At 31.6% G+C, this 27,921-nt stretch overlaps 3 long non-coding RNA genes across 3 annotated transcripts; 2 read left to right on the top strand and 1 right to left on the bottom strand.

Annotated features, from left to right (window-relative positions):
• Positions 1-11,846: 11,846 nt before the first annotated feature.
• On the bottom strand, positions 11,847-13,673 carry LOC148760923 (uncharacterized). Its single transcript, XR_016028231.1, has 3 exons — positions 13,591-13,673; positions 12,859-12,942; positions 11,847-12,023 (listed from the first exon to the last, which is right to left on the bottom strand). It is a non-coding gene; the product is annotated as an uncharacterized LOC148760923 (long non-coding RNA).
• A 2,590-nt stretch (positions 13,674-16,263) lies between these two features.
• LOC148760924 (uncharacterized) lies at positions 16,264-18,197 on the top strand. Its single transcript, XR_016028547.1, has 3 exons — positions 16,264-16,387; positions 17,036-17,119; positions 17,975-18,197. It is a non-coding gene; the product is annotated as an uncharacterized LOC148760924 (long non-coding RNA).
• Positions 18,198-24,110: 5,913 nt separating this feature from the next.
• On the top strand, positions 24,111-27,710 carry LOC148760925 (uncharacterized). The gene is made up of 4 exons (XR_016028206.1): positions 24,111-24,196; positions 24,845-24,928; positions 25,764-25,829; positions 27,529-27,710. It is a non-coding gene; the product is annotated as an uncharacterized LOC148760925 (long non-coding RNA).
• The last annotated feature ends 211 nt before the right edge of the window (positions 27,711-27,921 follow it).

Consider the following 27,921-nt stretch of genomic DNA (forward strand, 5'->3'; position numbering starts at 1 on the left):
CGATGGCTACATAAAACACAAATGTGGCCTCGGGACAATCCACAAATAGGCCTCCTCTATTTAATGGATCAAACTAGCAAAATTGAAGTATTAAAATATCAATTTACATTAGAGCTGTAGACTATGAGATGTGCAATGTAATCATAAATGGTCCTTACACTCCCACTAGCTCAAATCTAGTCACGGGTGAGAAAATGCCTAAATCTAAGGAAGATTGGACTAAAGTTGAAATGAGAAAAGTCCAAATAAATTTCAAAGCCATCAACACTTTTCATTATGCTTTAACCCTTGTTAAATTCAACAAAATTTATGGTTGTACCACAACTAAGGAAGTTTGGGAAAAGCTTAGGATCATTCATGAAAGGACTTCTCAAGTTAAGGAGTCCAAAATCACCCTTTTCACCTATACTTATAAAATGTTCAAAATGAAACTCGGTGAGGATATTACTTCAATGTATGACCTATTCATTAACATAGTTAATAAGCTCCATTAGTTAGGAAAAGTCATACTTGAACATGAGCTAGTAAAAAGACTCCTTAAAAATCTACCAAAGAGCTGGATACTGATAGTGACTACCATGCGAGAAGCAAAAAACCTTAATGTAATCACTCTTGATGAAATATGTGGTTCACTTCTTACACATGAGTTGGAAATAAAGGAAGAAGAAGAAGAAAATGAGACTAAAGAGAAAAGGAAAAATCTTGCATTGAAGGTGAGTTTACTTGAAAAAGAGTTGGAAAATCTTACAAGTGATAATGATGAAGAGCTAACCATGATTGCTAAAAGATTCAAAAAGCTCATTGGACAAATAAACAGTAGATTTGGAGAAAAAATCAAAGAAAAGATCAAGACTCTTCATGAAAAAATCAATACAACAAGAAAAATGAAATGGTATGCTTTAAGTGCAAAAAATATGGGTACTTTAGATCCGAATGTCCATTACTTAAGGTGGAATCCTCAAAAAAGACCAAGAAGCCAAAAAGAGAAATGGTGGCTATAACTTGGTTGGACAATGACTCCTCTAGCTCAAATGATGAAAAAGACAAGATGGAAGAGAGAGCAAATTTTTGTTTAATGGCCAAAGATGGTGAATCCAAGATAACATCTCATATATGTGATGTTTCATATGATGAATTTCAAGATAATTATGATTGCTTATATGCTGAATTTGAAAAATTGGTTTTAAAGTATAAAGGTTTGAAAAAGAAGACCACATCATTAGAAGATGAATTAGAAAAGATTAAGCATGATTTCAATTCTGTTTTTGATCAAAAGAACATTTTTCATTTTGAACTTAAGCATTCCAAAATAGAGTTTGAATCTTTGAAATCGGAACTAGAAAGAAACAATAAGGCCTTGCAAAAGGCATTAGATGAAAATAATGCTATCGAAGCTTCAATGGAAGAGAGCTCAAAATTGAAGTTGAAAAACGAAGAAAAACCTAAAATAAATGTTGTTTTTAGAAGAAAAAATGATGTATCTTCATTTCATTGTTATGCTTATGTCAAAATAGGCCATTTCTCTTATGACTGTTATCATAAAGGTAATAATCTCTCCAAAACCAAGATAGTTTTGGTGCTTAAAGGTTCTTATGTGCTTATTAACCCCCAAAGACCCATCAAAGCATGGGTACCTTTGGAAAAAGAAATAAAAAATTATTTTGTATGTTTAGTAAGAGCAAAAGGAATAATGTTTGAAAGCTCAACCAAATGAGAGGTAGCCTTGCAACTTTGATAGTGGCTACTCAAGGCACATAACCAAAAATAAAGATTTGTTTGTCAAGCTTGATAGAAAGAAAAGCAGTAACATTTCTTTTAGTGATGACTCCAAAGGCATTGTCTAACAAATTAGAATAATTGGTAACACTTCTTAAACTCAAATCAAGCATGTTTTAATTGTTAATTGTCTAAAGCATAACTTGTAAAGCATTAGTCAACTTTGTGACAAAAGATTTAGAGTTTGCTTTGATTCCCATGGATATCAGGTAATTGATATCGACACTAACAAAGTTGCATTCATTGGCTTAAGAGTTGAAAACATGTATGTGATTTATCTTGATAAAGTTGAATTTCATAATGAATCTTGTCTTATGGCCAATGATGTTTGTGATAGCTGATTGTGGCATAGAAGGTTAGGAAATGCAAGCATGCACACCATTTTAAAACTTTTAAGAAAGGACTTTGTCATTGGACTTCCAAAGATCTTTTTTTTAAATGAAAAAGTTTGTGATGCATGTCATTTTGGGAAACAAGTAAAAAGTTCTTTTAAATCAAAGAATGTAACTTCAACTTCTAGACCACTTGAACTATTACAGATGGACTTGTTTGGACTTATTGATGTCACTAGTTTAGGAGGCAAGTCATATGGCTTTGTTATTGATTGATGATTATTCTAGATATACTTGGGTATACCTTATTGCTCACGAAGCTTATGCATTACCTATTCTTGTTAAATATTGTAAGAAAGTGCATTTCTAAATGGTTTTATTCAAGAAGAACTATATGTTGAGCAACCTTTTAGTTTTCAAGATTTTGAAAAGATTGATTATGTTGATAAATTGCATAAAGCATTATACGCATTAAAGCAAATTCCTAGGGCTTGGAAAGAAAGGCTTTCAAAATTTTTGATTGAAAAAGGATTTTTTAGGAGGAGTGTAGATATTACACTCTTTATTAAGAAAAGTAAAAGTGATTTACTTCTTGTTCAAATATATGTGGATGGTATCGTCTTCGATGCTACTAATGAAAAATTTTGTGAGAATTTTGCTAAGAAAATGCAGGGTAAGTTTGAAATGATTATGATGGGAGAATTAAATTTTTTTCCTTAATCTACAAATCAAGCAATGTGAGGATGGGATTTTCATCAGCCAAGCAAAATACACTAAGGAAATATTGAAGAAGTTTAGTGTGATGATTGTAAAATCAATTGAAACACCATTGCATCTTTCTACAAAGCTTGATAGAGATGAAAAAGGAAAAGGATTTGGACCAAAAGCTCTATAAAAGCATAATGGTTCACTTCTTTATTTAACACAAGTAGACTTAATATACTGTTTAATGTGTGCTTATGTGCAAGATTTCAATCATGTTGTTAAAGTTGAATACATTCAGTAGGTAATTGTACACAAATCTTATGGATTAGGCAACAATTGAATGACTTTGGCATGTTCATGCATAATGTTCCTATGTTTTGTGGCAATACAAGTGCTATTAACACATCAAAGAATCATATTCAAAATTTCAGAACTAAGCACATTGAAATTAGACATCATTTCATTAGATATCATGTGCTTAAGGGAGATGTTAAAATTGAATTTATGGATACCTTGCATCAATTAGCTGATATCTTCATAAAACCATTAAGTGAGGACCAATTTTGTAGAATTAGAAGAAAACTAGGAATGCTTGATGTGCATGAACTTGAATTGAGCTGAATTGAATACGTTTTTAATTATGTATTATGTGATATCTGGCTTTAATTCTTACTTTAGTTGGTTAAAAGGCATGTTCTAATTAGTTAAAGAAATCCTTAAAGTAAGATAGGACATGCATTGATCAGTTAAGAGTTTCTTTAACAAATTAGAATAACTTTGTGTGCCTAATGTAAACCAAAACCAGCAGTGTTTTAGTCAGTTAAAAACTTTCTTAACTGGTTTAAACAGTTCTATCTAGCTAGAGATTATGAAGTTAGTAAAACTTTAATCAGTTAATCAGTTAAAGTAGATTAGTTAATGTTTACTTTAACTGATTAAAATAGTTCTGTTCTCCTAAACTAAAGCACATCTTTTCAAGTCATTAGCATTTTAATTGATTAAGGCTTACTTTAACCAATTAAAGCACGAAAGTTAGGAGAAAAACCAACACTCATATTGATGTTATTAATTCTTTTGTGCTTTATTGAACAAATTGCATTGCTTTGAGCTTATGATTTTGCACAATGCATGTTTAACTTAAATCTTGCATGTTTCAAGTGCAAAATTTTCAAAAAGAAAGATCAAATCTTAATCAAATTATTTTCTTGCAAAACTTCTTGTTTCATTTGATTGAAATTGATCTTTTGACTTTGCTCAAATTTCATTCTTCTTCATATTTCTCTCATGACTTATGAATTTGAGTGAAAGTATTTTTTTAAGCATAATCTTAGATGTGATAGTTTGATGGCATTTTGAAACTTGTCATTCTTGAGGGTGTAATAACTTGAACAAGTATGCCTTCTGTTGAAAAATGTTGAGAATATTAGGTTAATTGCTTGTCATGCTTACCATTACCCAACATGCTTGTTGAACATTTCATACATCATATTTATGCTTCACAATGAAAATTGAGCATAGCTGCACATATTAGAAACATGATTCTTCAAATGAGCCTTCAAACTATTAGCACTTGTGAACAATGAGCAATAAAAGTCAAATTTTTGGTTCACATGTCTTCTTTGAATAATCTTAAGCTATACATGCTCAAAATGATGTTCTAAACATCGTCACTTTAAAAATTCATTTCATGTATACATAAATCCATGATTTGGAACCATTGCAATATAGCAAACATTGTCTACACTTTTTCTAGTTTTATGGTGGAGAAATTAAACATAGTTGACCCTTAAAGTTTTATAGTTGACTTCTAAGTGCTCTGAAGTTAAAATGGATAGTTTTTTAACTTTAAAATGTCTTCTTATGTCACTTTTTGTCCATTGCAGTAAATGTTTTCCTGAATATCTTTCAATGACGAGTTTTTATTCTTGAAAACATGCATTGTGAACACTCTCACGATCATTTGATGCAAATACATACTTTCCTTGTGTTTACAATGTTAAAATAAAAAATGGGGAATTATTCATGAGTGCTTGAACTTATGTACTTACATAAATAATATCATCACTTGAGAATGAAATGTTCATGTGCTTACATTGAAATATCATGTCTTGAGAATTTAAATGTTCCAATGCTTAAGTCTAAGAATAATTCTTGAAATATGTTTCATGTTTGTACTTAAATAATTTTTTCCAAATTGAATAATTGTTTAAGCTCATAAATTGATTAAGATGAAATCATTAAACTGAAAGAAATTTTTTTGTTCATCTATTGTTTTGGTCAAGTCAAATGCTTACATAACTTTTAATCTTACTTGAGCTTAATGATTGATGTCTATAACTTGACTTAAGTGATAGAATTGCTTATAGTGCTTAATTTCATAACTCAAGTCAAATTTGATCATGACATATATTGTGAGTTAACATAGTTGAAATTTATTTTGAATATGCATTTAAATGTTAACTATGTCTTCATTGAGCCTTAATGTTTACATGATCTAAAGATTTTGTGTGCATCAAACTTTAGCTTATAGGTTGCCTTGAATAACTTGACATGTCAAATGAAAATTGGCTTATAGCTTTAGTTAGCAATGAATGCCTAACGTGATTTGATTAAATATCTCTTTCTTGAATCTTAACAATTAGTATTCATTGATGATTGAATGTTCAATTTTGACATATTCATGAGTTAGAGTGCTTTATTTTCAATATTCCACACTCATGAATTATGAGAATTATTGAGAAATAGCATGTACCGCATTGAAGTTCAATGCTTGCATATTTTTGAATGGGTATATGTTTCTTCTTATAAAATTGAAATCGTGTTTGCATTTCGTTAAACAAATTAAATTCATGATTAATGAAGATAGCCAGTTTATTTCTTGTAATCATGCTTGTGTTTACTTGATCATAATATTTTCCTACATGATTGCAGTAAGTGCAAAATGCTTTGGTAATGCTTCATTAATAATGATATTTTCTTGATGTAAAAATTCTCCCTAAATTGATAGTTTCATTCATGATTTAGAGAATATGTCTTGGATTGCTTGCTAAAGAAATATTTGATGGTAATTACAAATGCTTATTGATGATATTTTTTTTCCTTGAGTTGCTATTTTCATATATGAATTAAAATTTTTTTGATAATATCTTATGATTATTGAGAATGATGCTTGATGACTAACGATACCTTAGACATGCCTAGGAACTACTTTTGAAAAATTTCTTGAAAATATGAGTATTTGATGCATATATTGAACATCTATTTAAATGTTCATACTTGTCTAGTTCCATAAATACTTGAGTATTAGATGAACTTGTTGAATATCTACTTAAATACTTATTTATTTTAGGCTCATGATTTCTCTCCTAACAATTAGTGTTTTAACAATTGAAAACTTATTGGTTTCATAATTTGTCTAAAGGGGAAGCATTTGAATTAACCTTGTTATACTCTAAACCCCTCTTTTGTTAATGACTAAAAAGGGGAGAAAGAACAAAGAATTGTTGTGTTTGTTATTGTGTTTGATGCAAAGAACTGCTGTACTTGAATGCTTAATTTTCTTAAAATGCAGCTTATAATTGTCTTGAAATGCTTATGATACTTGTGCTCATAAAATTTACTTGCATCACACTCATTAAAGGGAAGTTTTTAATATATTTTTTAATGATGACCAAAAAAAAAAAGAAGATAGGAGAAGAAATCGGATGTAATGTTATGTGTTTGTTTTTTGAACAAATTGCTGGATTGGTCATGTTATATCTATTGCTGATGATTGTTAATAAATCTCTGCACATATGTGATTAATGTTATATTTTGGTTGAGAAATCTTAAAATTTTTGTTATGTATGCACATATTAAGGGGGAGTAATCCCTTAACTGTACATACATATAGAGAATACATAGATATTACACTCTTAATCTAGGAGTGTTTTGTCATCATTAAAAAGGGAGAAAATGTTGACTCCATATGTTTTTGATGATAACAAAACATTCACATTCATTGATGTCTAATTACTTTCATTAAGTGTACTGGACAAAGTTTAAAACCCTTAATATATTTGTTGTTTGGAAGCAAGTCAAGAAGCTTGCTTAATTACATAATGAGTTAATTAGTTAAAAAAGCGAAGGATAAAAGGCTTAGTGAAAACAGAATGTTGTTAACTGATTAATGTGGAGCCTTAACCAATTAAGGCAAAACTGGGCACTATACAAAAGCAAGACAATAAAGCTTTAATCAGTTAGCATAAGGCTTAACTAATTAAGAAGGTGCTAGAAGCTAAAAACAAAGGCATGCTAATCAGTTGAGGAATTGGGATAATCGATTAGAGCACAAGACTTTAGTACCTTCAAACGCCAAAATCGAAAGTTGAAAGAAGGTTGATTGTTGAAGGGAGTTGAAATGGAGAAGTTCAAAATTTGAAGATTATTTAATTAACTAAAGCTGATTTTAATCGGTTAAAGTTGAAGAAATTGAAGTCTCAATTAGTTAAAGGAAGAGCTAATCAATTAAAGGAAGACTATTGTGTAGAGGAAAATGAAAACAAAAAGTTTATAATCGGTTGGAGTTTCCTCTAATTGATTAACACAATGTACATAACTACAAGACAATGCAAGGTAGAGAAGTTGTAATTGGTTAGAGCTATTTGTAACCAATCAACGAAATATTGTTTGCTTATTTGAAAAGAGCTGCTTAAAGACAAAATAATGGCTAAAAACTATCTCTAACGGCTAGAATCAGTCTCTTAAGTATTTAAAGGCTCTTTAATAGTCAAAAATTATATAAAGAAGCTACCAAGAATGATTTTGAGCTAAACACATCAAAAAAATCTTCTCTTAACACTTGTATTCCACTCTTATCTTTGTAAAAGTGTTTGTGTTGAATCTTGTACAACTTAGATCAGTAAGGTGATCATTTGTACATCCTTTTATCTTCTCTTTCTTGTTTACTTAGAGTGTGCAAGACACTCTAAGGGATAGTCTAAGTTAGGGTAAGCTTAGGACTTGTTGTAAAAGGGATAGAGCTTGGGTTAGAAGCTCACATTGTAAAAGCTTGGTGGAAGCTATTAATTCCACTAGTTTTAGTGAAGTTAGCTTGAAAATTCTTGATCAGGAAGATCAAGGTAGTAGATGTAGGTTCAATGGACCAAACCACTATAAATATTGTGTTTTGTCCACTTCTCTTAACCTCTCTTTTCTTGGTGTTTGCTAACCTTAATAAGGTTTCAAACTATCTATTTAAATCTTCCAAACGGATTTTAAATTTCAAGAGCTACCCTTAAAAATATTTTTAAGTATTATTTACCCCATTCTAGCAGTCTTTTTGGGACCAATAACAACTTCATAAATCTTTCTTGAATAATGAAGTGTGCTTCGATGAAAAGTTACAAAAAGGAAAGTATAGTAAAAATAAAAAGACAAGAGAAGAGAAAGAGAAATAGAGGGAGAAAAAGGTGTAGAGAAACTTAAATTAAGGTAAAGTTGAGTAGCATATGTGGGGTCATTTTATTATTTTTATTTATATTAATTATTAAATAAAAAATCATTTTGAGGGGGCCATTAAAAAAATATAATATATAAAAAATTTAAAAATTTTGGAAGGAATCCTTAAAAATATATATTGTCACGACCCGAAACTCCCCATCGAGCCCGTGATAACCGCCGCGAGGCCTCGACAGACATTCTTCACCCCGAATGCCGATCGAAACCCTGCAAGGTTTAGCATCAACTTCCGCATCTCCTCGGTGAGTAACAATTATTAAATCTCGCATTTAAAAAAATCATAAGTCATTTTCAAATAAGAACAGTAAAATATTATTTTCTGGCTCATAAGGGCATTTTCGTAATTTTTCGTCAAAAATCTCAAAACTTGTTAAAAATGTAGTAGGTAAGCAGAAAATATATATTTAATGATTTAAAAACAAAATAAGTATCTAAAACGTTCATTTGAAAGCAAATTCTTAACAACTAGTACTATTCAAAAATAATCAATAAAATATTCTATTTTCTCATAAAATAAATTTTTATAGAAATATTCGTAAATAATTTTTCGCACATGAAAGTAAAGTAAAAATTGTATGAATAGAAATACAAATAACCAAAATATAAGTTTTGATATGCAATGACACTTGGGCTCCAATTGACCAAGAAAATGTAAGACTGTGAACTCTTACTTTCTATAATGCAGTTCCGAGCTTAGTTCTCGTCCTACTCGACTATCTACAAACTGTCCTGAGCCTGAAAAATGTATAGGAAGAAGGGGTGAGATTTTATAATCTCGGTGAATAAACAGATACCATCTAAAGTATCTAAAGCCGAGTAAATGGAGACAATTAAAATAAGTCATCATATTGTAATTTCATTACTTTTCAGTTCATTTCAACCAAATAAAATCAATCCATATAAATCGAGTAATCAACTTGGCTTATGAATTTCTTAAAACTTTGGCTCGTGCCAAAACTTATACTCGGTAATACCTTGCGCAGGGCATCCAACCGAGTCCGCCAAGGCTGTTAAAATTTTGTATACACTTAAAATATATTTTTAGTTTGAGAAAAATACAACCGTTCCTTGGCGTTGGCTGAGTTCCCCTTCACGTGGTGGTTTGGCGTGAAGTGAACCCTAAGCTTTACCGTAGGAGATATCCTACGCGCCTTTCTGTTCGAGGCAATAATATAATGGAGTTTACCGTGCCCCTCTAATAGGCTGGTCCATGGAACTCCCTCTACAGTAAATAATTAATATATACTTCACCAATTCAATAAAATTCATTCTAGCATGGCATGGCAATTTATCGCAATCTAGCCTCTCAAGGCTGAATATACAATACAAATAATTCTGACATCAAAATCAGTTTAGCCATTCATGCTCATATATTGTCATAAGGCATTCGATTTAAAACCATAAATTTACAATACAAGCAGGCAGTCTCCAATTACTCTATTTTCAAAACCAGTATTCGATTTTTCAGAAAATTTATAAAATCATTTTATAAAATCACAATTTCTCTTAAAACATAGCAATTTACCATTTAAACCCATTTTCCATAAAATCACATAGTTGTATAAAACTACTCTAGATAATTAAGATGATAATAAGTTTACTCACAGTATTAGGAGTAGAAATACTCCTATCTTCTACCCTCGGGTGCAATCTCTTACCCAAAACAATTGACTCACCACCTATCCATAATCCATGACACAAAATTCAATAAATTGTGTCAATTTATCATAAATTATTTCAGGCTCTTATCTATGCGTATGCAGTAGATAGGATTTGAAATGTCTAGACAATCGCTTAATTGCGGTGTTCGACCTAACTCGCCTATACACGGTGTAAATTCCTAAAATCCCCAATTCGACTCCAATTCCATCCATTTCAATTTCAATTATCTAATTATATCCACAATACCTCAATGACTGTGAATGAGATTCAATTTATCAGTCTCGGTAGCAAATTACGAAAATACCCCTAGTGGGTAAAAAATCATATTTTTGCTCCGAAAATTTCTATTATTTTTCTAGGCTCATAATTCATCATTTCTTAACCAATTCTCCTAGAATGAAAATCAAATTTATCCTCACTCAACACATGGTAAATTCAGCCATTAATGATTGTGGGAGAAAATAAGTTCTTTTCTTGTTGTTTTGTTTCTAAATATGCTAAACTAACTTAAAACACTAACATAACTTAAAATCAAATTAATCTAACAAGTTTCTCTCTCCTAACCCATTTTTTCAGAATTGAATTCATCATGAAAACATGTAATTTCATCATGGAAAATAAAGAGAAATGCTTGGGAATAAGAAAACTCAAGCTTAATAGAAAAAATCTCACCTTTTTCACTTAATTTCCTTGAAAATTCACACTTTTTCTTTGATTTTCTCTCTCTAGGGTTTTGTTTTTGTTTTCTCTCTCTTCTTGCTGGTTTGGCCGGCCATGGGGTGGAAGATGGGCTGATTTTGTGCCTTTTAAAAAGGAAAATAATAAATTAATAAAGGCATGACATGTGGCATCATGTCATTGGCCCGTTTTTAAAACTTTAAAAATTTTGATCCTTTTTATCTCCACCACACAATTAATCAATGGTCAAAATGAGGATAAAGGAAGACCAACTGCTGGAAAAATGTCCTAGTGGTGGAAAATTACAATTTTGCCCCTGGGGTGGCAAAATTACCATTTTACCCTTTTACTCTAAATTATACCGAAATTAAAATTTTTCACTTCTAAACCTCAAATCTTACTCCAATGAGTCAAATTATACTCCAATAAGTCAAATGGGGCCAAAAAAATCTTTTCTAAAATTCTCATTTTGTCCCTAGGTGGCAAATGACCATTTTGCCTCTAGATAGCGAAAATTTCGGTTTGAATCCAAATTGATCCTCGAACTCCGAATCACCATATTAAACCATTCTGGGACTTTAAAATTCTTAATTTCATCATAAATTCTCCATTTGATCTAGTTCGAGACTTAAATCAACTTTATTGTACCTCTAGGTATAATACCGACTTTTGTAAATTTTTTGGGACTCTCCTAGCATGCAAACATGCTATCCATCACATGTATGTCATGATAAATATTTTTATAGTGTCACGACCCGGTACTCCCCTCGAGCCCGTGACAACCGCCTCGGTGTCCCGGTAGACACTTATTGTCCGGAATGTCAACCCGAAACCCCGCAAGGCTTTACTATCAGTTTCTCTATTCCCTTGTGAGCAACCATTGTCAAATATCGTGTTCTAAAATATTTTAAGCTGTTTCCAACTTTAAACAAATAAAATATTAATTTTTCATCTCACAAGGGTATTTTGGTTATTTTTTTCAAAAATTTTAAAACTGGCTAAAACGTAATATACAAGTACAAAACACACAATTCATATTCAAAATGAGTTTAAAAGTCTAAAATCTTCATTTAAAACGAACTTATGGTTATTTGAATATAATAAGAAAATAAAAAAAAATATTAAGTAAAATATTCTATTTTCTTATAAAACAATATTTATAGAGTTATACGTGAATAATTTTTATAACGTAAAAGTTAAATAAATTTATACATACTTAAATACAGTAAGCCAAAATATTTAATTTAATTTACAATAACAAGAGTGCCCCCGAATAAACAAAAGTAAAGAGGACTGTGAACCTACGGTTTGGAAAATGCAGATCCCACTGTAGTCCTCGATGAGATAAGCTATCTACAGTCTATACTGAACCTGAAATGGGTGGAAAGGAGGGTGGTGAGATTATAAAATCCCAATGAGTAAACAACATCATCATAAACATCTAGAGTTGAGTACATGGAGACAATAAAGTAAATCATCATAAACTGGGTTATAGCCTTAGAACACATTTTGTTCAAAACACGTAAAGAGGCTTATGAATCTCATAAAAATCTAGGCTTGTGCCATAAATCCATTCTCGGGGACACCTTGGCCGAGGCATCCTACCGAGACCGCCAAGGCTATTAAAATTCACATTTCACATAAATCATGTTTTTTGTTTTGAAAACATAGCCGTTCCTTGGCGTTGGCTGAGTTCCCCCTCACGTGGTGGTTTAGCGTGAAGTGAACCCTAAACTTTACCCCAGGAGATACCCTACGCGCCTCTCCGTTCGAGGTAAGAATATAATGGGGTTTACCGTGCCCCTCTAAAAGGCTGGTCCACAGAAACCCCCTACTGCAGTGATTAATTAATATATAATCCACCATATAATAAAACTCAATAACATGATATGGCAATTTTGTAATTCGTAGTTTTTCAAGGTAACCAAACAATTCGCATTTCAATACAATTGCCAACTAGCCAATCATGCTCGATTTATCATAAGCCAGTTAATTTAAACAATCAAATTGCCACAATTAACAGTCTCCGTGTACTCTATTTTTCAAAATCACTATTAATTTCAAAACAATTTATAATTTAATTTCATTGAAACTCATTTATTCATAAAACATGAAAATTTATCTTTTTAAATTCCTTTTTCCATAGAATTCATGAAAGCATTTAAAAACCACCCTAGATAATTAAAATGACAGTAAGTTTACTCACAATGTCTAGAATGCAGACTTTCGAAGCACTCTGTCTACTGGCCCTCGGATGCAATTTCCTTGCCTTTATCGGAGGACTCACCACCTTGACACAGTACAAAATCGAGAGTTTCACCAAGTTGGTACTAAATCAAAATTAAACTAATTTAGACTACCAATGCATGATATGGAATGTAAAAATGCACTGGTAACTATCTAAACCCGGTATTGGCCTAATTCGTCTTATCACCCGATTAAATTCATAACGGGTCCGTTTAAACTCCAATTTAATTCTTTTCAGTTTCTATACCTCAATTGCACCCAAATTAACTTAATGTCCCTCAGTGTGGTGCAAATTATCAGTCTCAACAGCAAATTACGAAAATACCCCTAGTGGGTAAAAATTTGTATTTTTGCTCCTAAAATTCCCATTATTTTTCTAGGCTCATAATTCATCATTCCTTAACCAATTCTCCTAGAATAAAATCAAACTCATCCTCACTCACTACGTGGTAAATTCAGCCATTAATGGTTGGGGGAGAAAATAAATTCTTTTCTTGTTGTTTTGTTTCTAAATATGCTAAACTAACTAAAAACACTAACATAAATTAAAATCAAATAAATCCAACAACTTTCTCTCTCCTAACCCATTTTTTCAGAATTTAATTCATCATGAAAACATGTAATTTAATCATGGAAAATAAAGAGCAATGCTTGGGAATAAGAAAACTCAAGCTTAATAGAAAAAACTCACCTTTTTCACTTAATTTCCTTGAAAATTCACACTTTTTCTTTGATTTTCTCTCTCTAGGGTTTTGTTTTTATTTTCTCTCTTCTTGCTGGTTTGGCCGGCCATGGGGTGGAAGATGGGCTGATTTTGTGCCTTTTAAAAAGGAAAATAATAAATTAATAAAGGCATGACACATGGCATCATGTCATTGGCCCGTTTTTAAAATTTTAAAAATTTAAACATTTTATCTCCACCACATGTTTAGTCAAGGGTCAAAGATGAAGACAAAGGAAGACCATGTGCTGGAAAAAATATCCTGGTGGTGGAAAATTACAATTTTGCCCCTGAGGTGGCAAAATTACCATTTTACCCCTATACTCCAAATTATACCGAAATTAAAATTTTTCACTTCTAAACCTCAAATCATACTTCAATAAGTCAAATTATACTCTAACAAGTCAAATGGGGTCAAAAAAATCTTTTCTAAAATTCCCATTTTGTCCCCAGGTGGCAAATGACCATTTTGCCCCTAGTTAGTGAAAATTCCGATTTGACTCCAAATTGATCCTCAAACTCCAAATTACCATTTTAAGTCATCCATGAACTGTGAAACTCTTAATCTCATCTTAAAATTCCTATTTGATCTAGTTCGAGGATTAAATAAACTTTGTTGTACCTCTAGGTACAATACCGACTTTTGTAAATTTTTCGGGACTCTCCTAGCATGCAATCATGCTATCATCACATGTATGTCATGAATAGTATTTTATAAGGTCGGGCTTTACATATAGAGTCGGGCTTGTCATCTTCTCCCCCACTTGGATCAACCATATGATCCTTCTTCTTGATTGACTTCGACATCCAGCTAAAGATTAATATTTTAATATTATTTTATTTATAAAATATTATTTTATTCTAAAAATTTTATCTTGTCTCCTTGGTACCCAAAATACCTTATTATGCCTCACTTGACTTCCAAATCGCCTTTTATGTCATAAATTCTCCTCCGATAAAATTATTATTATTTTATTATTATTTTCTCACTTGCGAAATATTTTATCCTAAACTACTCCTTTCGTCTTTTATCACTTTTAAACATTTTAATTGACCTCAATTTGCATTCGCTCAACTTTATTTATCACCATATCAAAGTATGGGGTATTTCATATATAATAAATAAAAATTTCAAAAATTTTGCCTCCAAAATTGTATTACCTTTTGCTTTTGTGAAGAGGTGTTCTTTGTGACCAATTTGGAAATTGAAAATGCGGTTGTTTGATCAAGCTTGAAATTTGTTCTACATATCGAGTAGAATTATGTGGTGTTTATTGGGGTTTGTCAATAGCGTGGGATGAAAGATGTCATAATGTGATCTTAGCTACGAACAATAAAACTGCTGCATAGGTGATTCAAATAAAAACAGATGAACCAAATGCTATTTGAAATTTGACTTTGGCTATTAAAGATCTTTTAAAAAAGGGATGGCAAGTTAGTATCATTAATGTAAATTGCAAATCCAATCATTTGGTGAATTTTCTTGCGATTCTGTTTGTATGACTGAAATACCCCATACTTTGATATGATGATAAATAAAATTGATCGAATGCATATTGAGGTCAATTAAAATGTTTAGAAGTGATAAAAGACGAAAGGAGTAGTTTAGGATAAAATGTTTCGCAAGTGAGAAAATAATAATAAAATAATAATAATTTTATCAGAGGAGAATTTGTGATATAAAAGGCGATTTGGAAGTCAAGTGAGGCATAATAAGGTATTTTGGATACCAAAGAGACAAGATAAAATTTTTAGAATAAAATAATATTTTATTAATAAAATATTATTAAAATATTAATATTTAGCAGGATGTCGAAGTTAATCAAGAAGAAAGATCATATGGTTGATCCAAGTGGGGGAGAAGATGACAAGCTCGACTCTATAAAAATATTTATCATGACATACATGTGATGGATAGTATGTTTGCATGCTAGGAGAGTTTCGAAAAATTTACAAAAGTCGGTATTGTACCTAGAGGTACAATAAAGTTGATTTAAGCCTCGAACTAGATCAAATAGAGAATTTACAATGAAATTAAGAATTTTAAAGTCCCAGAATGGGTTAATATGGTGATTCGGAGTTCGAGGATCAATTTGGAGTCAAATTGGAATTTTCGCTATCCAGGGGCAAAATGGTCATTTGCCACCTGGGGACAAAATGAAAATTTTTAGAAAAGATTTTTGGCCCCATTTGACTTATTGGAGTAAGATTTGAGGTCTAGAAGTGAAAAATTTTAATTTCGGTATAATTTGGAGTAAAAGGGTAAAATGGTAATTTTACCATTCGAAATCGAAAATTTAATTTTTTGAAAGGATTTTGATCAAATTTAATTATTTGGAGTGTGAAATGAGTATGAGGAGTGAAAATTATGCATTATGGAAAATTTTCAATTTTTGGGGTAAAAATGTAATTTTTGAAAAGTTCAGGGGCAAAAGTGTAATTTTGAAAAATTTGCTCCACCAAAACTTTGGAAAAATCTGGAAATATCACTTAAGACTTGGATAAGTCAAAGGGAATGCATGGTGAAAGAAAATAGGACAAGTGGATGGCTAGAAAAAAGAAATGAATTAATAAAATATTGAAAATATGAATAAAATAATATTATTTCATTAAACAATAAAAATGCATAAAAAAAAATCAGCCCACCCATTCTTCTTCTTCAACATTCGGCCAAGCAAGAAACAAGAGAGAGAAAGGAGAAAACAAAACCCTAGAGAGAGAAAATCAAAGAAAAAGTGTGAATTTTCAAGGAAATTAAGTGAAAAAGGTGAGATTTTTTCTATTAAGCTTGAGTTTTCTTATTCCCAAGCATTTCTCTTTATTTTCCATGATTAAATTACATGTTTTCATGATGAATTCAATTCTGAAAAAATGGGTTAGGAGAGAGAAAGTTGTTGGATTTATTTGATTTTAATTTATGTTAGTGTTTTTAGTTAGTTTAGCATATTTAGAAACAAAACAACAAGAAAAGAATTTATTTTCTCCCCCAACCATTAATGGCTGAATTTACCATGTAGTGAGTGAGGATGAGTTTGATTTTATTCTAGGAGAATTGGTTAAGGAATAATGAATTATGAGCCTAGAAAAATAATGAGAATTTTCGGAGCAAAAATACGAATTTTTACCCACTAGGGGTATTTTCGTAATTTACTATTGGGACTGATAATTTGCATCACACTGAGGGACATTAAGTTAATTTGGGTGCAATTGAGGTATAGAAACTGAAAAGAATTAAATTGGAGTTTAAACGAACCCGTTAGGAATTTAATCGGGTGATAAGACGAATTAGGCTAATACCGGATTTAGATAGTTACCAGTGCATTTTTGCATTCCATATCATGCATTGGTAGTCCAAATTAGTTTAATTTTGATTTAGTACCAACTTAGTGAATTCTCGATTTTGTACTGTGTCAAGGTGGTGAGTCCTCCAATAAAGGCAAGAAAATTACATCCGAGGACCAGTAGACAGAGTGCTTCGAAAGTCTGCATTCTAGACATTGTGAGTAAACTTATTATCGTCTTAATTATCTAGAGTAGTTTTATACAACTATGTGATTTTATGAAAAATGGGTTTAAATGGTAAATTGTTATGTTTTAAGGGAAATTGTGATTTTATAAATTTTCTGAAAAATCGAATATTGGTTTTGAAAATAGAGTAATTGGAGACTGCTAGTTTGTGTTGCAAATTTATGGTTCTGAATTGAATGGCTTATGACAATAAATGAGCATGAATGGCTAAACTGATTTTGGTGTTATAATTATGTATACTGTGTATTCAGCCTTGAGAGGCTAGGTTGTGATAAATTGCCATGACATGCTAGAATGAATTTTATTGATTGGTGGATTATATATTAATTATTTACTGCAGAGGGGGTTCCGTGGACCAGCCTATTAGAGGGGCACGGTAAACTCCATTATATTATTACCTCGAACGGAGAGGCGCGTAGGGTATCTCCTGGGGTATAGCTTAGGGTTCACTTCACGCCAAACCACCACGTGAAGGGGAACTCAGCCAACGCCAAGGAACGGCTGTATTTTTTTCAAACAAAAATATATTTTAAGTGTACACAAAATTTTAACAGCCTTGGCGGACTCGGTTAGATGCCCTGCGCAAGGTATCACCGAGTATGAGTTTTGGCACGAGCCAAAGTTTTAAGAAATTCATAAGCCAAGTTGATTTCTCGATTTTTATGGATTGATTTTATTTGGTTGAAATGAGTTGAATGGTAATGAAATTACAGTATGATGATTTATTTTAATTGTCTCCATTTACTCGACTTTAGATAGTTTAGATGGTATCTGTTTACTCACTGGGATTTTATAATCTCACCACCCTCATTTCCTCACATTTCAGGCTCAGGGAATTCCATAGTTAGCTGATTTTGACAAGGACTTTCATTTGGACTCGAATCGGTAAAAGCTGTAGGTTTCCAGCTTCCGATGCATTTTGGATAGATGTGGGCCCACGTGTCACTGTAAAAGAAATTTTATGCTTTGGTTATTTGTTTTATAGTATATATGTATATAATTATCTTTTACGCAATAAGAATTATGTATCGATAGTTTTATGAAAATTATTTTACAAGAAAATAGTTTATTTTATTGAATATTTTTATTATATTCAAATGGTCAAATTTTCACTTCAAATGAACGTTTTAGATACTTAATTTTTTTTTAAATCATTAAATATATATTTTCGGCTTACCTACTACATTTTTAGCAAGTTTCGAGGTTTTCGACAAAAATGACAAAAATGCCCCTATGAGCAAAAAAAAAATGTTATGTTATGATTTGGAAATGATTTGTAATCCTTCGTATTTTGATTATTTGATAACTATTGCTCACCGGGGAAGTGCGAAAGCTGATACGAGAGCCTTGCGAGGTTTCGATCGACATTCGGGGTGAAGAATGTTTGTCGAGGCTTCGCGGCGGTTGTCACGGGCTCGATGGGGAGTTTCGGGTCGTGACAATGACACTTTTCAAGGATCTTCCTAGGGACAGTGCTTCTATTTTACTAAGCGATGCTATTGGAATTTTATTATCACTTGTTATTTTGACATAAATTTTTTATTTTTATTTCTTTCTAAAAAAATAATTTGTTAGTTTTGAAATAGGTAAGAACTTGAGAAACATTAGGAGGAAAATTAGCAAATTAATAGGCTAGGTAGATTTTTTGAAGGTTTTAATAATTGCATCAATTCTTAAATAAATTTATTTAGTTTATCTCAAAATTGTAAATTTATCTTTTTATAATAGCAAGTGAAAAATATTGTTCCAACCTAAACTAAGTTTTAGCAAACTTAATGCAAAAGTTGTTAATATGTAAAATAAAAAATTATTTGATAATACTTTGATTTGTTTTTAATGAATAAAAAATAAAAAAACTTAATTTTATTAAACATAATTATAACTTTTCCAATGAAAGAAATAAATAACGTAATATAATTTTATATTAATTAAAATATTAAAATAAATTAAATCAGTAGAAAATTTTATGAATTATTGAAGAGTAAAATGAGAATATAGAAAAATCTTCTTAAATATTTGTTTCCACATATTAACCCTTTTCGAAAAAGTTTTGATTTGTAATATTATTAAAACAATTAAAAGGTAAAAATTTTTAAATTTTTCAAACCAAACACTTTACTTCTGGTTTTATACTAAAAAGCCTAAATGTCAAGCCCAGCTCTATAATATACTTGCCATGTCATTTATGTACTTGATAGCATGTCTTCATACTTGGATGCCTCGAAAAATTGTTAAAAGTCGATATCGTATCTAGTGGTACAATTAAGTTAATTAAAGCCTCGAACTAATCCAAATAGAGATTTTAGGATGTATTTGAGAGTTATTGAACCTTACAACGTCTTAATATGGTGATTTGAAGTTCGAGGATTGATTTGGAGTCCAATCGAGAATTTTTATAACGTAGGGGCAAAATGGTCATTTTGCCACTTGAGGGCAAAAATTGAATGTTGGAAGAGATTTTTGACCAAGTTTGACTAGTTGGAACATAATTTGAATTTGAGAAGTAAAAAATTTCAATTTCGAGCATAAGGGCAAAACGGTCATTTCACATGTCCACGAGGACGTAATTGAAATTTTTAAAATTTTACACCACCATGACACTTGTCAAGCCCATGAATTTCACCTATTATCATTTTTATATCTTGGATAATTAAGGTATTATATGTGGTGGTAAGAGAATGCTTAATTGTTAAGTTTTAAGCATGGACCAATCAAGTGGCGACACGTGTCAAGTTTGAATTTTTTATAATTTCCTTTATAAACCAGCATAAACCTTTCCCAATTCACTCTTCATTGCCGTGGAAGCAAAAGAATAAAGGGGGAAAGAATAGAAAAACTCCAAGGAGGAAAAATTGAAGAGAAATTCATTAGATTTTCCAAAAACGAAGCGATCGGAGGTAAGATTTTGCGATTTAGCTTAAGATCTATCTTATCCATGCTTTCTTTTTCATTTTCTATGGTTGAAACTCAAGTTTTCATGATGGAAGCATGCTGGCCAAATCAAGGGGGGAAGGTTTTGAGGATGGGTTTTGCTATATCTCATGTTATCTAGGTGTTTTTAGTGTTTTGTGATATTCAGTATGAAAAACAAGCAAGAAAATAACATGTTCTTCATCAAACCCTAATTGGCCGAATTTTATAGAGAATATTTTGAAGATGAATTTTGTCATATTTCATATTATCTAGCTCGTATTTAATGATTCGTGATGTCGGATATCGAAAACGGTTATCGAAAAGTATAGTTCATTTAGTAAATGACTTGAACGATAATGAGAAAATTATAGTAAATGGACTTAGAATTGATTTCTAATGAGGTATACAGACTTATTGGAGTACCGAAAGTGCAATGAATCTATTTGGAGCTTAATTGGATGTTTTGGCTAATTAAACAGTGTATAGTGCGAGTTAGGTCGAATACCATTTCAGTCCAACAACAATTGAACCTACGTAGAACACCATGTTTAAGTGATTATTCGAACACTTCTTATTCAATTTCATGCATTCATAAAGAGCCTGAAATAGTCTTATAACAGTTTGGCACAAGTGTATTGAATTACTTGTTGTGCATTGTGTATAGGTAGTGAGCCCTCTGGTAAGGGTAAGGATATCGTACCCGAGGACCAAGAGTAGGAGTACACCCGTTATTGTGAGTAAATAGATGATCATCTTTGTCAAACCCTACTTTGTAAAATAATTATGATGTTATTCACATGCTTGATAGAATGTTTGTATATTGAGGAAGCCCGGGAAATCGACAAAAGACGGTATTGCCCCTAGAGGTGCTGTGAAGTTGATTTATACCTCAAGCTAGTTCAAATGAAAAATTTAAAAGGGATTTGAGAGTTCTGAAACCCCAAAATCTACTTGAAATGGTCATTCAGAGTTTGAGGATCAATTTGGAATCAATCAGGAAATTTGACCGGTTATGGGGCAAAATGGTTATTTTACAATATGAGGACAAAATGAGAATTTTTTTTTAAAAAAAGATTTTCTTAGACCCATTTGGCATATTTGAGTATGATATGAGTATTGAAGTACAATTGGAAGATTTAGCAGTGAAAATATATGAATTTTTGATATTTTTGGAGTATAGGGGCAAAATGGTAATTTTACCACCCGAGGATGAAATTGAATTTTTTGAGAGAATTTAGATCAAATTTGATTAAATGGAGCATGATATGAGTATAAGGAGTGAAAATTATGCATTTTGGTAATTTTTCAATTTTTGGGGTAAAAATGTAATTTTTCACTTTTACAGGGGCAAAAGTGTAATTTTTAAAAATTTGCTCCACCAAAACTTTGAAAAAGTCTAGAAATTTCATGGAAGACATGGATAAGTGAAGAGGATTGAGTGGTAGAAAAAAAAAGTCAAAAAGATGGCTAGAATAAAATAAAATAATAAAATATTCAAAAGGTAAATAAAATGATAATATTTTATTAAGCCTGTTAAAAGGCCTGAAAATTCCAGAATTTTTCATTTGGAGGGTCAGCCAAAACCAGCAGGAGAGAGAGAGAAATAAGAACAAACCCTAGAGTGAGAAAATTCAAAGAAAAAGTGTGATTTTTCAAAGAATCAAGTGTTTAAAGGTATGATTTTTCAAGCTTAGCTTAAGATCTATCATTTCCATGCATTTCTCTTTATTTTCCATGGTTAAATTATGTGTTTTGATGATGGATTCAAATCTGATCATATGGGTTTAGAGAGAGAAAGTTGTTAGATTAATTTGATTTTGAACTATGTTAGTGTTTAGTGTTAGTTTAGCATGTTTATGAGTAAAACAACAAGAAAAATATTCATTTTCTCCATGAATTTCTATAGGCCGAATCTAGCCAATGGTGTGTGAGGATGAGGTTGACTTTATTTTAAGAGAATTAGATGGAAAACTGATGAATTATGAGGTTGGAAATTAAATGCGAATTTTTGGTGAAAAAAAAAATTGAAAATTTTACCCACTAGGGGTAAAAGTGTAATTTGTGGTCCGAACTGATAAATTGGACCACATTCACAGTCATTGAGGTATTGCGGATATAATTGGATAATTGAAATTGAAATGGATGGAATTGGAGTTGAATTGGAGATTTTAGAAATTTACACCGTGTATAGGCGAGTTAGGTCGACACTGTGATTAAGCAATTGTCCAAACATTTCACACCCTATCTAGTGCATACGCTTGGATAAGAGCCTGAAATAATATATATTGATTTGACACAAATTATTGAATTTTTTGTGTCATGTATTGTGGATAGGTGGTGAGCTATCTGATATAGGTAAAAGACTACACCCGAGGATCGAGAATAGGAGTATATCTACTCCTAGTACAGTGAGTAAACTTACTATCGTCTTAATTATCTAGAGTAGATTTATTTAATTGTGTGATTTTATGAAAAAAATGGTTTAATTGGAAAATTATTGTGTTTTATGGGAAAATGAGATTTTATAAAATAATTTTATAAAAGTTTTGAAAATTTAATAATGATTTCAAAAATAGAGTAATTGGAGACCTATACTATGATTGTGTTGTTTATCCATGATTTTACATTAAATGGCTTATGATAAATGTGGGTATGACTGGTTATTTTTATGATTTTAAGAATATGTGAACTGCTTTGATTTGCCTTGAATGTGTTAAGTGAGCCATGTCATACTATTGTGATTTTATTGGTTGGTGGATTATAAAGTGGGCACTGTAGTGACGGGGGTTCCGTGGGCCAACCTAATTAGAGGGGCACGGTTCCTAATTATTGAGCTTACCTCGATTGGAGAGGCGCGTAGGATAACTCTCGAGGTAGGATTTGAGTACACTTCACGCTGGCCACCACGTGAAACTGGGACTCAGCCAACGCCAAGGAATGACTGTGTTGTCAGAGGTGAAATGTGTTTATGTGTGTGACAATAAACAGTCTTGGCAGTCTCGGTAAGATGCCTCCGCGGGGTATCCCCGAGAATGGATTTTTGGCAAGGGCCAAGTTTTTGAAAAGTGCATAAGCCATGTTGAGTAATTGAATGAAATCCAATTATTTATATGGGTTGTGATGAATTATTTTAATTGTCTCTTATTACTCGGCTTTAGATTATTTTGATGATGTCTGTCTACTCACTGGGATTTTATAATCTCACCCTTTCTTCCTATACATTTTTCAGGCTCAGAATAGGTAGTAGACTGTTAATTGCATCGAGAAGTAAATTTCGGAGTTGCATCGTAGAAAGCAAGGTTATAGACTTAAACCTTCTCAGTTATTTGGGGATCCACGTGTCATTGTAATTTAAATTACATACTCCAGTTGTAAAGCCCGACCTTATAAAATACTATTCATGACATACATGTGATGATAACATGATTGCATGCTAGGAGAGTCCTGAAAAATTTACAAAAGTCGGTATTGTACCTAGAGGCACAACAAAGTTTATTTAATCCTCGAACTAGATCAAATAGGAATTTTAAGGTGAGATTAAGAGTTTCATAGTTCATGGATGACTTAAAATGGTAATTTGGAGTTTGAGGATCAATTTGGAGTCAAATCAGAATTTTCACTAACTAGGGGTAAAATGGTCATTTGCCACTTGGGGACAAAATGGGAATTTTAGAAAAGAATTTTTTGGCCCCATTTGACTTATTGGAGTATAATTTGACTTATTGGAGTATGATTTGAGTTTAGAAGTGAAAAATTTTAATTTCGGTATAATTTGGAGTATAGGGGTAAAATGGTAATTTTGACACTTCAGGGGCAAAATTGTAATTTTCCACAACCAGGATATTTTTTCCAGCACATGGTCTTCCTTTGTCTTCATCTTTGACCCTTGACTAAACATGTGGTGGAGATAAAATGTTTAAATTTTTAAAATTTTAAAAACGGACCAATGACATGATGCCACGTGTCATGCCTTTATTAATTTATTATTTTCCTTTTTAAAAGGCACAAAAATCAGTTCATCTTCCACCCCATGGCCGGCCAAACCAGCAAGAAGAGAGAGAAAACAAAAACAAAACCCTAGAGAGAGAAAATCCAAAGAAAAAGTGTGAATTTTCAAGGAAATTAAGTGAAAAAGGTGAGATTTTTCTATTAAGCTTGAGTTTTCTTATTCCCAAGCATTTCTCTTTATTTTCCATGATTAAATTACATGTTTTTAGGATGAATTCAATTCTGAAAAAATGGGTTAGGAGAGCGAAAGTTGTTGGATTTATTTGATTTTAATTTATGCTAGTGTTTTTAGTTAGTTTAGCATATTTAGAAACAAAACAACAAGAAAAGAATTTATTTTCTCCCCCAACCATTAATGGCTGAATTTACCATGTAGTGAGTGAGGATGAGTTTGATTTTATTCTAGGAGAATTGGTTAAGGAATAATGAATTATGAGCCTAGAAAAATAATGAGAATTTTCGGAGCAAAAATATGAATTTTTACCCACTAGGGGTATTTTTGTAATTTACTGTTGGGACTGATAATTTGCACCACACTGAGGGACATTAAGTTAATTTGGGTGCAATTGAGGTATAGAAACTGAAAAGAATTAAATTGGAGTTTAAACGGACCCGTTAGGAATTTAATCGGGTGATAAGAAGAATTAGGCCAATACCGGGTTTAGATAGTTACCAGTGCATTTTTGCATTCCATATCATGCATTGGTAGTCTAAATTAGTTTAATTTTGATTTAGTACAAACTTGGTGAAATTCTCGATTTTGTACTGTGTCAAGGTGGTGAGTCCTCCGATAAAGGCAAGGAAATTGCATCCGAGGACCAGTAGACAGAGTGCTTCGAAAGTCTGCATTTTAGACATTGTGAGTAAACTTACTGTCATTTTAATTATCTAGGGTGGTTTTTAGATGCTTTCATGAATTCTATGGAAAAAGGAATTTAAAAAGATAAATTTTCATGTTTTATGAATAAATGAGTTTCAATGAAATTAAATTATAAATTGTTTTGAAATTAATAGTGATTTTGAAAAATAGAGTATACGGAGACTGTTAATTGTGGCAATTTGATTGTTTAAATTAACTGGCTTATGTTAAATTGAGCATGATTGGCTAGTTGGCAATTGTATTGAAATGCGAATTGTTTGGTTACCTTGAAAAACTACGAATTACAAAATTTCCATATCATGTTATTGAGTTTTATTATATGGTGGATTATTTATTAATTAATCACTGCAGTAGGGGGTTTCTGTGGACCAGCCTTTTAGAGGGGCACGGTAAACCCCATTATATTCTTACCTCGAACGGAGAGGTGCGTAGGGTATCTCCTGGGGTAAAGTTTAGGGTTCACTTCACGCTAAACCACCACGTGAGGGGGAACTCAGCCAACGCCAAGGAACGACTATGTTTTCAAAACAAAAATATGATTTATGTGAAATGTGAATTTTAATAGCCTTGGCGGTCTCGGTAGGATGCCTCGGCCAAGGTGTCCCCGAGAATAGATTTATGGCACAAGCTTAGATTTTTGTGAGATTCATAAGCCTTTTTACGTATTTTGAACGAAATGTGTTCTAATTGTATAACCCAGTTTATGATGATTTACTTTATTGTCTCCATGTACTCAACTCTAGATGTTTATGATGATGTCTGTTTACTCATTGGGATTTTATAATCTCACCACCCTCATTTCCACCCATTTCAGGTTCAGTATAGACTGTAGATAGCTGATCTCATCGAGGACTACAGTGGGATCTGCATTTTCCAAACCGTAGGTTCACAGTCCTCTTTACTTTTGTTTCTTCGGGGGCACTCTTGTTATTGTAAATTAAATTAAATATTTTGGCTTATTGTATTTAAGTATGTATAAATTTATTTAGCTTTTACGCTATAAAAATTATTCACGTATAACTCTATAAATATTGTTTTATAAGAAAATAGGATATTTTACTTAATATTTCTTTTATTTTCTTATTATATTCAAATAACCATAATTTCGTTTTAAATGAAGATTTTAGACTTTTAAACTCATTTTGAATATGAATTATGTGTTTTGTACTTGTATATTACGTTTTAGCCAGTTTCAAAATTTGAGAAAAATGACCAAAATACCCCTGTGAGACGAAAAATTAATATTTTATTTGTTTAAAGTTGAAAACAGTTTAAAATCTTTTAGAACACGATATTTGACAATGGTTGCTCACAAGGGAACAGAGAAACTGATAGTAAAGCCTTGCGGGGTTTCGGGTTGACATTTCGGGCAATAAGTGTCTACCGGGGCACCGCGGAGGTTGTCACGGGCTCGAGGGGAGTACCGAGTCGTGACATCAGTTTTTTTATATTACAGTATGTATAAATTTATTTTGTTTTTATGTGCAGAAAATTAATTTTTGATGTTTCAAAAATATATATATATATATATTGTTTTACATTAAAATAGATTATTTTAATTAATATTTTTATTTTATTTTATTATTTTTTTTAAAAAAAGAGAGGAGTGAAAAAACTGGTACAAAAGCCTTGCGAAGTCTCGAAGGGCATTTAGGGGAAAAATGTCTGTCGAGGCTTCGCGGCGGTTGCCACGAGCTCGATGGGAGTTTCGGGTCGTGACAATCTTAACTATCTAAAGTAGTTTATACTCGTTTTTATGATTTTAAAGAATAAAAAATTTAAATTGCAAACTATTATGTTTTACAACTGAAGTATTGATTAAATGAAATAAGATTAATAATTTGGTTTGAAATTGAATCCTGGTTTTGGAAATTGAGTAAGTGGAGACTATATACTTGTGTTATATATATGTTTTGACATATGGTTTGAATTGATGGCTTATGACAATGTGATGGCATGAATGACTGGATTTGTGTTTGTGTGGAATATATAAATTGTTTTGTTTTACCTTGATAGGCTAGGTAATATCATATTAGCCATGTCATGCTGCTGAACTTTTTATTGATTTGGTGGGGTAATTGATTAGCTTATTGCAGTGGGTGGGTTTTTGTGGACCAGTCTATTAGAGGGGCATGGTAAACACCGTTATATTTTACCATAGTATGAGAGGCGCGGTGGGTATCTCCTAAGGTAGTTTAGAGTTCACTTCACGCCGAACCACCACGTGAGGGTGAAACTCAGCCAACGCCAAGGAACGATTGTGTTTTTAAATGCAAAAACATGTTTTATGTGTATATGTTATTTTAACAGCCTTGGCAGACTCAGTTGGATCCCCGGTGCAAGGTGTCACAAGTACGAGTTTTGACACGAGCCAAGTTTTAAGAGAGTCATAAGCCTTACTGATTATTTTTTATGAAATGTAATTGTTTTATATGGTTGAAATGAGTTTTAATGTTATGAATTATATTATGAAGAGATGTTTTAATTGTCTCCATTTACTCAGCTTTAGATGTTATAGATGAACTTTGCTTACTCACTAGGTTTATAAAAACTCACCCCTTTCTTTTCACCCATTTTAGGTGCAGAGCAGTCTGTAGACAGTTAATTTTGTCGAGGGTTTGCTTTTGGATTTGCGCCTTTAGTAATCGTAGGTCTACAGTCTGTTTATTTTTGTTATTTTGGGGCTCACATGTCATTGTAAAATATTTTTGTCTACCCTAGCACTGTGTGCTATTATGTATATGAATTTATTTTGTTATTACGCTACAGTATTTGTTTACGTAGAATTTTATAAATATTGTTTTATATGAAAATGAAATATTTTATCTAATATTTTTATTTAGTTCTATTAGACAAAAATTCACTTTAAATGGATGATTTAGATACCTAAATTTATTTTTAGATATGAAATGTATATTTTTCATTTATATATTATATTTTTAGCAGGTTTCGAAATTTTCAGGTAAAAATGA

Source organism: Theobroma cacao, chromosome 9 (genome assembly GCF_053813885.1).
Source record: "Theobroma cacao isolate CCN51 chromosome 9, ASM5381388v1, whole genome shotgun sequence".
In the NCBI taxonomy this organism is placed as follows: Eukaryota; Viridiplantae; Streptophyta; class Magnoliopsida; order Malvales; family Malvaceae; genus Theobroma; species Theobroma cacao.